The sequence below is a fragment of the Aptenodytes patagonicus genome, chromosome 3 (assembly GCF_965638725.1).
Source record: "Aptenodytes patagonicus chromosome 3, bAptPat1.pri.cur, whole genome shotgun sequence".
In the NCBI taxonomy this organism is placed as follows: Eukaryota; Metazoa; Chordata; class Aves; order Sphenisciformes; family Spheniscidae; genus Aptenodytes; species Aptenodytes patagonicus.
This window is the reverse complement of record NC_134951.1, coordinates 86,678,144-86,691,639: the sequence shown is the minus strand read 5'-3', so window position 1 is coordinate 86,691,639 and position 13,496 is coordinate 86,678,144. Positions and strand designations below refer to the sequence as shown.

Below are 13,496 nucleotides of genomic sequence, written 5' to 3'. Positions count from 1 at the left end.
TCTCATTTATTCTATATCCCTGAGAAAGTAATTATTCAGCATACGGTAAGTTAAGAAATGCATAAATTTTTTCTTTAAACACAAAAACATATGCCATTGTGAATTCAGTTACTTTTTCAGTGACAGCCTCAGACCTCAGAAATGGAAAATTGTTCTGAATATTACTCAACTATTACAGTTCTAGAATAATTACTACTTTGCCAATCACAAGGCAGGAAGAAAACTCAGTTTAAAAAGTTTTCTGAAGAACTGCACCTTCAAGTCTGCGAATATGACTGTTCACACACATTTCTTGACTTCTACACAATGGATCATTACTTTTCTATTCCTGGCAGGGTCATATCAGAAGGATTTTTTAATTCCAACTGTGGTCTTAAACAAACAAGTTGGATTTAAAATCATCTCTAACCACAAAATCATTTCCTATGACTTGTATCAAACCTAGTCAGATTTAGAAAACCTCTAGTGCAAAAATTGCCTGCCAAAGGAGAATTAAAAATCTGAATGACCAATATTTGGTTCATATGCAAGATACCAATATTGTCATGAATATGAGAGATTACTTAAAGCTGCAAAGTGGCTTTACACACAAAACTATGTAAATAAGAAAGCATGTTCTTCTGTATAAGCATGTCTATTTATAAAGAAGGCATGTAATTATGGATAAAAAAATAACACAGCACCCAATACAGGGATGTAAGCAAGCTGCAAGACATGCCACGTAAGGAACGCTGAGACTTGGCTTTTTTCTTTTTTTCATTGCTTTCATGCTGCTGCAGTCAGGCCCACACTTCTCTAGCAGCGCCTGCTTAGCCTTCCATCAAATCTGATGGTCAGGACTCTGGCTGCGATACCCAGCCCAGCACGTGCCTTTTATACAAATTCTCCAGTTAGTTTACCTTCATAGATACATGCTCAGAACTCCATTTTGCTACAATGGCTCTGCAGCAACAGCTCTGTCTGTACCATATAAATAGGAGAAGTATATAAAGCAGAAGGTAGAAGGGTGCTGCTGCAAGCCTGCAGTCCCAGAGCTCACAGTTGTAGTAACACTTGGGACAGAAGTATGAATCTGCACCCATCGCTGTATAAATGCCCTGAGCCACCTTCTTCTGAATACAGGCATGCAGGCTCTACAGAGCTGCTCAGCTTTCTACCCTGCAGGTAGCTGAGTGGGTGGTGAGAAAATCTAGCACCTCTTCAATAAGTATGATGACATTGTTGTATTAGCTTCCTGGAGCATATGCAATGGTGCTTGCAGCTTATTCCTGTCCTGGAGCAATGGACAGATGTAGCAAACAACTGTGTGGCAGATGCAGACGGAGCCCTGCTCAGATTGCTACGGGAGAACTGCAACATTTCTGCAGATGGCTGCCATTTGTTTGTATCATATTTATGTTGCCTTCAACAGTTCTCTGAGTTTCTTCTAGTGACCTGGTAGTTTTCCTCTTGTGAAGTCTAACATGGTTCTCTCCCATTTCCTCTGAGATTGGCTATAGACAGAAACAAGTACATAGCTGGGTATAGCATGGGCATTCCCAGCGACGTTTGAATCTCTCATGTGCCTGACTGATGCGTCTTCTCACATGTCACACACTGGGTCCAGAATATCAAGACTGTTTTCTCCCTCCTCGGTGGTATGGTCTAGGGGAAATTTAACTAACAAATTTTCAGCAACTGCAGGACCTAAAACACGAGCAGTGTCCTCCATCTCTCATGTTGTGTTCTCCTGGCACATTGTATCTGTGTTTCTTGGTCCTTTTCAATAGGTCTAAAGTTTATTGGAGGCTAATTACAGGATGAAAAGTATTTTATGGCCAGTGATGAGTAAAAGCATGTGGAGAAGATGTAAGGTGCACTGTTTCGACCTGTCTACTGACTGGCCACCTGAGGCTGCAGTGGCCTGAATTCAGGGACCCTGATGACTCCGCCTATACATACTGGGTCACATCCAGGTTGTACAGGCAACTTGAATTCCGGCATTTGCGAATTACTGCACTTTTCTATCTTAGTGAATGCAATTTAAATGAGCATTTCTTTGTATTTTGGTACTTCTAAAGTGAAAGCAAAGTGAGAAAAAAAAGAATCTCTCAGCATCCTACTGAAATCTCACTCATCAAGCCAGGTGAAATCTTTCTGGATGCACTATCTTTCTGTTACTTTAACTAGTGGAAGAACTGACACCAGATACGTGATTAGCACAGGCAGGGCATGAGGCACACACAGGTTTTCATAGTTATTTGCTAACTTTGAGGAATGCTGAGATTCATAAATCCTGGACCACATTTAGAGCTCTAAAAGGGAGAATATTTTATCAGAACCAGACTTTTCTGATGTTTTTTTCTGAGGACTGCCTTCATGTCTGACTTTCCATAGGCTGGGCCATTCATAATTGTCTCCTGATCCCAGACTCACTCTTGACTGTGCTCTCAGTCACAGTTCTGCTAGCTCATTTTCTGAATCCTAGTCTTCCCTTTTTCTCCTAAAAGCAATTAAGTGAAATGATTATAAAGTAAGTTCCTCAGTCTATCTGCCATCAAAATCAATACAATTAGTAGGAATCAAGGGATTTTTTTCGTGCCAGATTATTTAAAAGAGAAATTCAGCTGGTAAATAGAAGCAAACATTTAACAGCATATCCAATTTTAAACATGTAGTTACTGAGAATAGCCAAGAATTTTTAACAATAAAAAGATAAAGGCGAATGGCAGAATCAGAGAAAAAGGAATAACACAGTACTGAGGTAGTCATTCTGGGCTGATCATCTGAGTTTCTGTAGTAATTGTGGACAAGAAAAAGCATTAAAAACAAATGCATAACATTTCAGACAACTTTTCCCAAAGCTGATATAGATCATGCCAGTTACTCAGAAGGGGAACACAGAGTCCGTATCACTGATCCATCCTAACAAATCCAGCAGCAGTCACAAGAAAGACCAGGAGATCAATTTGACCCAGCTAAATACAAATCTGTTATTTGTCAGAATCCATATGGATAGTTGTCCTTGGGTTGTTCCAATTGCGTTGCTACGAATTTTTTTTAGAAAAGTTTAAAATGCTTCACAGAGATACAATGTTCCTGAAACTTTTTTTTTTCCCAATAGACTTGGTTACTAAATGCTTCTATTACCCAGATAGTGTTAATGCTATTAATATTAATCATATTTTTTCTATGTCTGAAGAAGAATAAAACATTGTATTGGGCACTCTCTACGCAGTGAATAGAAGTAGTGTCTTTACCCATAGGTGATGCCTCCAATACCAGTTACTGATGAAAACACCTTTGGTTGTTTGCGTTAGCAACTGCTCCTATCACCTACTGAAAATAATTAGGATCATCTATTGAAAAGCTGATCCTACTGGAGCACCTGTTTGCATACCTTTTCCAGTTCTATATATTCAGAAGCAGCACAATAATGCATTCCACAGAGGTACAGCCTATATACCAACAAATTGTTCCTTTAAAAGCTATCAAATATTTTGTGGTTCCCAATGTTTTCTCCTTGAAGAAGAGGAGGAGAAAAGAAGGATCCTTCAAAGTGCTGGGATTATGAATTCTCAGCTCACAAATCCACTTCCCCCCCAATGGTATCAGAAATTGTTTCTAGACAAACACACTTTAACAAGACTTAAATTTATAGCTCTTTGTGAGCATAACAGGCAAATTACAATTAAAACAATAATTTGTTTTTAAGCAAAATTATTCAGTATCATCCTTGAACTTGACATTATGCCACTATCTGAAGATCAGGATTACATATTTTTGTGGTTTGGTCACATGCAGTTTCCTATGTATTTCCCCGTTACCTACCCCACCTCAGCTTTTCCTTTCCCAATGAGTGTAGCCAATTCAGATTATAAACAGTAACAATTTAAGATGATAGAGTTCACTTTGGATAAAAAAATTAGCTGTTGCAAACTGTTGCTAATTTTCTGCTTTGGCATACGTTCTGCAAGCTTTCATGGAGGCTTTAAGCTTAAATCTCTTCTATAAGCTCTGTAAAGCTTTAATTGGCTTTTTGACCATAAAATCCCCACCAGTTTTTTTCTTCTGGCTTGCTGGATTTGCTGGCTTTTAAGTCTAATTCAAGCTGCATTCTGCATTTTGTGTGATTGCTGCTTTTATGCACATGGGGCTAGTCCACCATTACCTTTGTATTCAAATATATAAATCAGCACAGCTTTTCTGTACCAACCAAAGGATTGCTAAAACTTCCTTGTATTAGTTCTTGCAAGGTGGCTGCCTCTGCAAAGCACCCCTGATTCCCTCTGGACAAATGGCCATTGCTCAGTATTTCCCACAGCAAAGGTCAGGTCTACAGGAATCATCAAGTTGCACCAGCTGGAGACAAATCGGATGGCAATCCCGCTCAAATTACCTTGCTAATAGCATTGCCTGACCAATTTTGTTGAATCAAAATGTTTTAAGCCACCAAGACTGTGTGCATCCCCCGTTGTAGACAGCTTCAATATTACTGCCATTATTAATACTAAATCTGAAAGCAAAGGCACAGCAAGAGGGAGCTAACCTGAATAAATATCTATCTTCAGGATGCTAGAAAAATGTTTTCACTTCATCTCACAGTCTCTCCTGATGGCTCATCTCCTGGGGAGAGGCCCTTGGACCGCTTGGCGGACAGACAGTAGATACCGCACCATGGCTCACACAGGAGAGGAGCACCTCGCACGGCTCCTTGTGCCCTTGCGGCTTTGCTCCCCAGCTGCACGGCTTTGCCTGGCCTTCCTCTTCCTCACATATCCACAGAACCACTCTGGCCTGGTGGGCAGCGACAGGTCCCGGGCAACATCTGGTCTCTGACAGGTAACAGATTGCATAGGTCACTACATCACCTGCTTTCTCTCTGAGCCAAGGCAAAGGGGCTGCGCTGGGAGACGGTGCAGCTTCTGCTCTGTGCAGGTCTACTTCTTCACCTTGAACTCCCCGTGAGCTTTCCGGCAATGTTATTAAAATTACCAGGGAAACTGCTCTGACTGAAAATTAGCAGCAGCACCCCAGGTATGTCTGCACTAGTGTGGATGTGAACTGATTATTTCTGCTGCTGGAATACTTCCACTGTTGGGAAAAGCACAATTAATTACATCTGCTATTCAACATACAAGATCACCTATTAAAAACCACTAAGAATAATCTCATTAACCAACACAGATTTTGCTTATCCCTGAATCACCTTCCTGAGAGCAGATGCCAGACACTTTATAAAAGAGTTTATGAGCCTACAGACTGAAGTCTAGAGGGAAAATCCTGCTGACCAGTCATAAGAGATAACACACCACAGCTGCTGAGCAGCATGTCCTTAATATATTTGCCAGCCCTCGATGCTGAAGGACAACGGGGCCTCTGACAGGTCCCATACTTTCAAATCAAAGCTGCAGCAGACAGGTACTGCTTTAGCAGTGCAGTTTGTTTAAGCAAATCAAAAGAGCTGGCAATGCTGCATCAGCCAGCAACAGAACAGTAAAACCAAGACAAGAAAGAATACAGCAAGCGGGGAATGGGTGGACAAGGAAAAAGATGGCCAGCAGGGAACTGAACAGCAAAAAAAGCAAAGGCAGAGGAGGAGGGAAACGACTGAAAAAAACCCAAGAGCAGTGATTGCACCTAGTCAGCTCCAGTAACTGTTTTGAAATTACTTCACTTGTAAAAATAATTGATCTAATTTTTTTCAAAGCCTTAAATTATCTGAACAATTGTACTGCTCCAATTCTAGATAAACTTCTATAATGAAGGAAATCGAAAAGGCTGTGTTTCTTAAACGTTGCTATTTCTGGATAATGTTACCTCCATTTACAAAAAAAACCCAAAAACCTGTGGGCAAAACAGACACTACTGAAATGTTACTCACATAGGTATTCCCAAAGTCTTCCACAAACTGCTTCTGTACAGATTCTATACAAATTAAGCATGTGTATAATTACTGCAGCATCAGGAGCCAAGTTTTTTATTTTTTACTTTCACAAGATTTAGTTCCATCTCAGCAAAACAGCACTGCCTTAAGAAAGGAAAGTAATCTTGATTTTTAACCTTTTAGCAGAGTTATGATGAACTTCTGAAATACAGACAGAACAGATTTGTTTAAGAGCCTTTGAGAGGCTTCTGAATTCATACTCAGGCATGTCAATGAAAATCTCCAAAAGCACTTAAGTGACATGGAAGCACAAGCCCCAAAGCTCTCATCTGCAGATCATGCTGGAGAGCTGTAAATCATCAGCTTCCCTGACATGCAGAAGTGCAGGATACTGCATAGCTACAGTGGCTACAAATCCTGCTCGCACCATTTATTTCTCAGCTTTGTACTGTTTTTGTGTGTATTGGGTTTGCGTGGCAATGTTTTGGTAGCGGGGGGGCTACAGGGGTGGCTTCTGTGAGAAGCTGCTAGAAGCTTCCCCTGTGTCCGACAGAGCCAATGCCAGCCGGCTCCAAGATGGACTCGCCACTGGCCAAGGCTGAGCCCATCAGCGACGGTGGTAGCACCTCTGGGATAACGTATTTAAGAAGGGGGAAAAGGTTGCTGCGCAACAGCAATTGCAGCCGGGAGACAGGAGTGAGAATATGTGAGAGAAACAACTCTGCAGGCACCAAGGTCAGTGAAGAAGGAGGGGTAGCAGAGATCCCCCTGCAGCCCATAGTGAAGACCATGGCGAGGCAGGCTGTCCCCCTGCAGCCCATGGGGGTTAACGGTGGAGCAGATATCCATCCACCTGCAGCCCCTGGAGGACCCCACGCCAGAGCAGGTCGATGCCCGAAAGAGGCTGTGACCCCGTGGGAAGCCCGCGCTGGAGCAGGCTCCTGGCAGGACCTGTGGCCCCGTGGAGAGAGAGGAGCCCACGCTGGAGCAGGTTTGCCGGCAGGACTTGTGACCCTGCGAGGGACCCACGTTGGAGCAGTCTGTTCCTGAAGGACTGCACCCTGTGGAAAGGACCCACGCTGGAGCAGTTCGTGAAGAACTGTAGTCCATGGGAAGGACTCATGTTGGAGAAGTTCGTGGAGAACTGCCTTCTGTGGGAGGGACCCCACGCTGGAGCAGGGGAAGAGTGTGAGGAGTCCGCCTCCTGAGGAGGAAGGAGCGGCAGAGACAACGTGTGATGAACTGACCGCATTCGCCATTCCCCATCCCCCTGCGCCGCTGTAGGGGAGGAGGTAGAGAAATCGGGAGTGAAGTTGAGCCCGGGAAGAAGGGAGGGGTGGGGGGAAGGTGTTTGAAGATTTAGGTTTTATTTCTCATTACCCTACTCTAATTTGGTTGGCAATAAATTAAACGAATTTCCCCGAGTCGAGTCTGTTTTGCCCCCGACAGTAATTGGTGAGTGATGTCTCCCTGCCCTCATCTCGACCCACAAGCCTTTCATTATATTTTCTCTCCCCTGTCCAGCTGAGCAGGGTGAGTGACAGAGTGGCTTTGGTGGGCACCTGGTGTCCAGCCAGGGTCAACCCACTACACTGTGATACGGATACTAATGAAGCTCTGGAACTGTACTTTGTAGCTTAGACAAGCATTTTAAACCAACAGTTAGTAGGGAAAAACCCTCTACACAGTCTGAAGCTTTAGAAAGCTCTATAGAATCTGAGGCTTTCACAATTAGAAAAGTTAATATATAGAGACATTATACATTTCAGTTTATAAAACACAGAAAATAATGAGCCTGCAAGATTCTCTTTTTTAATCACAGTTTTATCCAGGCTGTGAAAGCGTGTGGATGGAATTTACTAGGAAAATATAAAGGCCAATTATGAAGCACAGACTTATGAGAATGACTGCATTGTGGGGCCAGGGACAAGTACCACTTGAGATGTTGGTTGTTAAGTACCAGCCAGAGTATTAGGAAACTTTTACTGCCCCTGTATATTCCTCCTTCTTACCAGCAAAAGAACTGTCCCAAGGAAAAAAATAATGGTATGTTTTTTGTCTTACTCTGTCATGAAAAAAGTAAAAATAAACTGAATAGATTTTTAAAAGCAAAGAAGGAAGGGTTGATGGCAGCATCAAACAGCAAGTACATTAGTTGACCAAAGTTTTTCTGCACACATTACAGACCTACAGACCACCCTGACACAACTACAGCAAGATGCACTGGGCATCAAGCAGGCAAATAACATTTTCAATACGGGATTTCCCTACATACTGAAAATTTCATTTTCATTTCTTCAGTATGAGAAGAGTTTTTTAAATCTCCATTATTTTTCACCATTTCAGCACCCAAACTGCCCCTTGGGATTAAAGCCAGAGCAGAGGAATCTGGCATTACTCCTCGGAATCACTAGGCACCTGTTACAGTTCACTCTCTCCCCTTCCCTACGCAGCGGCATAATTTCCCTGGGTGATTATGTACTTCTCTTTCCTGGTTCACTTGGTACCCAATATACAACTTCTACACTAGGGAAGGCAGAAACAGCTGTCCAAACACCAGCTCCATTTGTGCCGTCTCACCAACCCCTTGATGGGAAGGCTGGATGCTGTTCAACAAGCTTAAGTGCAAGGTCCTGAGTGCTGGTGGGAAAACCCAGTAACACTAATATGGAATAAGTAGTATTTCTGCAGAAAAGGGGGCCGCTGTGGATAGTAAGGTGAACAGAAGTAATCAAGGCCATGCTGTTGTCTGGGATGCATAAAGAGAAGGACAGTGATGAAACAGAGACCTGAAGACATCCTGGGTACATCTAGCACCGGTATGCTCAGAGTGCTTTCCCCCACGGTGAGGCTATGGCCGGGAGGGTGCCCCCAGGCACATGGAGTGACCCACCCGCAGTGTCATCCAGCAGCTAGAGCTCTACACATGAGGTGTGAGCCTACACAGCAACCGGCACGTGTTTCACTGCTGGTTAAGGTGCCACATGGGCATGCAGTCCATGAGCAGACTGCAGCAGGTCCCTCTTTGCACTGCAGCAGTTGGGAAAGTAGCTGCATACATTCAGCACAGGTAAGGTCATAGCTGGAGTAGCTGTGAACATCAAGGCAGACCATCTGGACAGAATCCAGAAGAAAACACTGAGAATGATCAGAAGTCTAGCAATGGTGAGCCACAAAGAGAAGTCAAAGGGATGCAAAAAACACAGAGAGGAGGCAGAGGTGAAGATGTTAACACTCTGCCAAAACACGAAAAGCTGCTGCAAGGGGGAAGGGAATAATGGTCTGCAATCCATGGGGGGAAGGATAAAAAGAAGTGAGCTTCAGTGACAGCCAGATAGATCCAGGTTTGATATTGTGATGAACTATTCATCACCCTGACAGGTGGCAATGTGACAACAGTGAGCATGGGTGTAGCCCAGTTAAATGCTTAGAGGCACCAACAGTCCTCAAAGTCCAATGAACTTTCTACAGAAATGACTCCCTTTCCATGCCTTCTCCTTAGAAAGGCTGGCTATACAACTAGCAATTTGTCCAAGTGCTTCTACGGCCAGTTGATCTTTTAGCTAATGATGCCTGCTTTCAGCGAAGGTCAACAAGTCCAGAAGGAGGTGGATGTGTTCATCTGAGCAGAAATCTAGATGAGTAGAGGTGGTCTTCCATTTCAGACTACCGCTGCGATGATGAAGCACCAGTGCTCCCCACCGCTAGTGAAGAGCAGTGTTCTCTGTTTGCTTTTTCTCCCCTGGTTGCTGGGCAACCACAGAATCTTTTATATCTGTAAATGCAGCAAATATCTTGTTTTGAGCCATTTTAATATTCAGCCTGGTGAAGAGCTGATTCATCGGCACTTTTCTTCAGATGGGTATAATTAAGCTTTGCACTATAGTATAAGCCTCTGGAGTTGGTAGTAGGTTGAAATTACAGTAGATGAAACAACAGTAGGAAAAAACACAGGTTGATCATCGTTTGAAAGGGGACTGACACATTGCTCATTCTTCATCCTCACATGGACCAGGCCTGTATCACAATGGCACTTCACAGAATGGGATTCCTTAGATAAATACGTGAAATTTTTTTGTATGCTTAAGTTATTCTATTTCTATCTGGAAAACATGTACAAGATACGAAGAAACATAAAAGGTACATGACTGATGTAACAGTCATGACTAAATTTATTTGCAGCGTAGGGCATGCATAATTTCAACCCTGTTTAGTATCTCTCAACATCTCTTGAAAAAAAACAACAGACAAGCCCAATTAATAACCATGCGGACGTATACTTCTACCACTACATGACACCAATTATATGATCAATTGCAGCGTTTTGCACTATCAATAATCTCACCTACAATACAGTAAATAATCCAGCTCCTCCACAACTCATCCTGAAAGTACTAGCAGATGTTTTGTGGCAATCTTGCTGCAGTGGTGTCAGATTTCACTATTTCCAGTTCTTTTTTCCACTGTGCTGCCTGCCCTACCACACAGCAGTAGAAGAGAATGCATACTTACGGCTCACTCGCTCCCATGCAAAGCTTTGGCTTTAAGCATCCAAGCTGATACTGCCAGTGGCACTGGGTTTCAGCAAAGTAAGTGCACTTGCAAATGGGACTGTGCTGAGGGGGTGTACGTGCGAACCACTCTTGCCAAGTCTGCCATAGGGTAGGAGGCTAAGGGTGGCACCATCTAAAACTTCTGCAAAAAATATGTCTAAGATATGCTGTAAACCTCTCGCAACTGCTCAGGAAAGTTACAACAGTCACTGATTTGAGAAGGTGAATGGAAGATAGGGAAGTACTGGTTTTCTTTGTTTGTTTAAAAAAACCTTTAAGCCACCACCACTTCCCTCAGGGGTACTTAGCTGACCAGTTTGTGCTTATTTAGTGCTTTTGAAAACCCCTTTCTGCACACTCAAAGTTCTCAGTACTGGCTGCTCTGTAAACCATGGGAATTCTACCACTGACATTTATGGGAACAGAACTAGATCAAGGCAAGAAGCTGTAAGAAACATTATTTTCCCTTTTATTTTTAAGTCTTCCAAGGTGATGCAGGAGACCAAAGCTTCTTGACATTTTTCCTGTGATGTTGTGTAGTATGTGTCAGGCCTTCTTCATACAAGTGCTTTTATTAAATGAAGCCCACTTTAACGCATAATTAAGTCAGATTCAGACAATCCACAGAAAAATCAAGAAAAAGCAAATGTTTCAAAACATCTCATATATATGAAAAAGAGAAAAAAGCTATTTATTTAAGATTTCAGGTTGTGACCTCATTAACCTACGTGAAACATTAGTACACCAAAACCTTACCAAAAGAAGATTTATGCTGCTGACCTCAGGATAAAGAGAAACAAATGGAGTAAGATTGAAGCAAAATATTCCTTAAAATGATTTCCAGATAGATTTTAAAAATAGAAAATCTAACTTCCCCAACAAATAGCAAGATAAAAAATAGACATATGTAATGATGGTACTAAAAAGTGGGAGTTTTATAAATTATCTCAGTTGGTTGATCTAAGAACTTTCCACTATTGTCTTTCATTCTAACAACAACCATCCAGAACAGATTCTCCTTTAAAACAAAGTTGACATTTTAAAACATAAATACAAGTTCAGCTTTGAAATGGCATTAAAAACTAAAGCCATTGATTAGAAATACATTTCAGCTAAAAACTGAGCATTTTATTTTACATATTCTTCTTCGGAAAGGGGAAAGTCTACTAGAAGCAGAGATTGCCTCAAAAAACCAAACACAAATGTTTTTGACCACATCCTTAATTTTTCTAAGTGATTATTTCTGGTGAAACTCAGAAGCTCAGAGGTTATGAACTTTTCCATTGAAAATTTCCGTATCTTAGAGTAACTGGACTGCCTAGCAAATACAGCAATACCCTTTTCTTTGTCCTTTGTTGTACCAATTTCTAAAGTAAAGTATCAATAATGTTATTATAGAATGATGATATAAGCAACCCATGTTGATAGTTGTGAGAAAAAAAAGAAAATTAAGATCAGCATTCAGGCACACAAGCTTTTTAGATCTCAAATAAAAGCAACAACATCAAGCTAAATGCAGATTAACTGTTATGAGTTACTAGTGTAGGTTAACTGGATATATATGTTGGTTGATGCCAGTGAAGCAGAAGACAATGTTCACAAATGAGGCTGCTGTAGAAATCAATCCTTCTAGGGGACACAGGAGACAGGGACAATCACTGTTTCTAGAGTCTAGTGTACTAAGAGGCTAGTTGGGGCAGTTTGAGGTGAAGTCCAGTGAAGAGACAAGGATTCGTTTGAGCCCAGTGAAGAGACAAAGGTTTATGTCCCAGACTTGTCTTCTGAAGGTATTTCAATGTCTTCAGTCCACTCTCCTCCTGTCTTTCACAGGAACCCTTTGTATCATTTTGTAAATGGCAAAGAGGCAGATCTAAAACACAAGCAACATCAAACAAAAACTGACTCCTCGGAGCTTTTGTTTTTCATGCCCCTAGCTGCAGAGAGAGATGAAAGCAACAGAAAGAGCAGCTCCTGCTCCTGGAATAGGATCACATTTTTCAGGTCCTCATGACAACACTATGCTTTTCCAAGTCTTTCCCTCTCACCGCGCTAGATAGGAAACAGCCTTTTGCCGTGTGGGGCCCAACTCTTGAGACACAACTGGCAGAAGGGACGTCTCCTGGTTTTTATTAAGGGTAGCTATCCAGGTCCCGCCCCACGTAGCAGAAATCAGGGAATGTACTATGCCACTCCTCTTCTCTGATCCTTGAAAGAAGGGTCACTGAAATGAAACACGAAAGTCAGCTATGCCATCTCTATGTCTACCACAGCTCCTTTTACATGTTTTCTATGGCATGGAAACTGGGTCTTTGCACAGCAGAGGCTTTAGCATATTATACTGCAATATTTACAGGCCTCATTTACTGCAAAAATGACTTAACTATTTGCTAGGAAGTGAACTAAAATAATAGGGAACCTCTGCAAGGTTGCAGTAAGAATAACATCTTCTGGTCTCAACCTCAGGACAAAGAGGTATGCCATCAGTCACGATGATGGGTAAAAAGTCGTTATTCATTAAATTAAATGGCCTGGAAAACAAAGCAAGCTTGGCTATTTGCAGCAAATGTCTAGGGAGGCTCACTCTTCCCTTGAGTTGCTCAGGCTTTCAATGTCCTTGATCCATTTCCTTTGTGTCAGCCCATGCCACCTGATATAAATCTCTTCTAGCTTCTACTCCTTACGCTGCCTTTTAATAACTTATAAGACCCTGCAGAAAGGCACAACTTATTTATATGCCTGCAAACAGCACAGGATCTATTTTTTAAACATGCCATTGGTAGTACACATCAACTCCTCCTCAAGGTAGTTTCCTGCACAATGCAGGGCTCAGCAGCTGCATTACAAATGATGTGATGACTGCCAGCAGACCAAAGATGTACAACTCCAGCAAGACCTCCTGAAGCATTTCCTTCTAATAGGTGCGATGCTTCACAGGCAGAAAAGTACATCAAATGTGTTCCTGAGCATGTTTCTCTCAGGCAACGCTGATTCTGGTAATCTATGTGGAAAACAGCAGAATCACAGTCCCTTTACTACTTCCAGAGACGTGAATGCTAAACTAAGAGAGCATGTTGTAT

General features: G+C 42.2%; 1 protein-coding gene across 2 annotated transcripts in view; it reads right to left on the bottom strand.

Annotated features, from left to right (window-relative positions):
- Positions 1-13,496, bottom strand: part of SLC35F3 (solute carrier family 35 member F3) — a 189,224-nt gene that overhangs the window by 146,219 nt on the left and 29,509 nt on the right. The gene's annotated exons all lie outside the window — the stretch shown is intronic.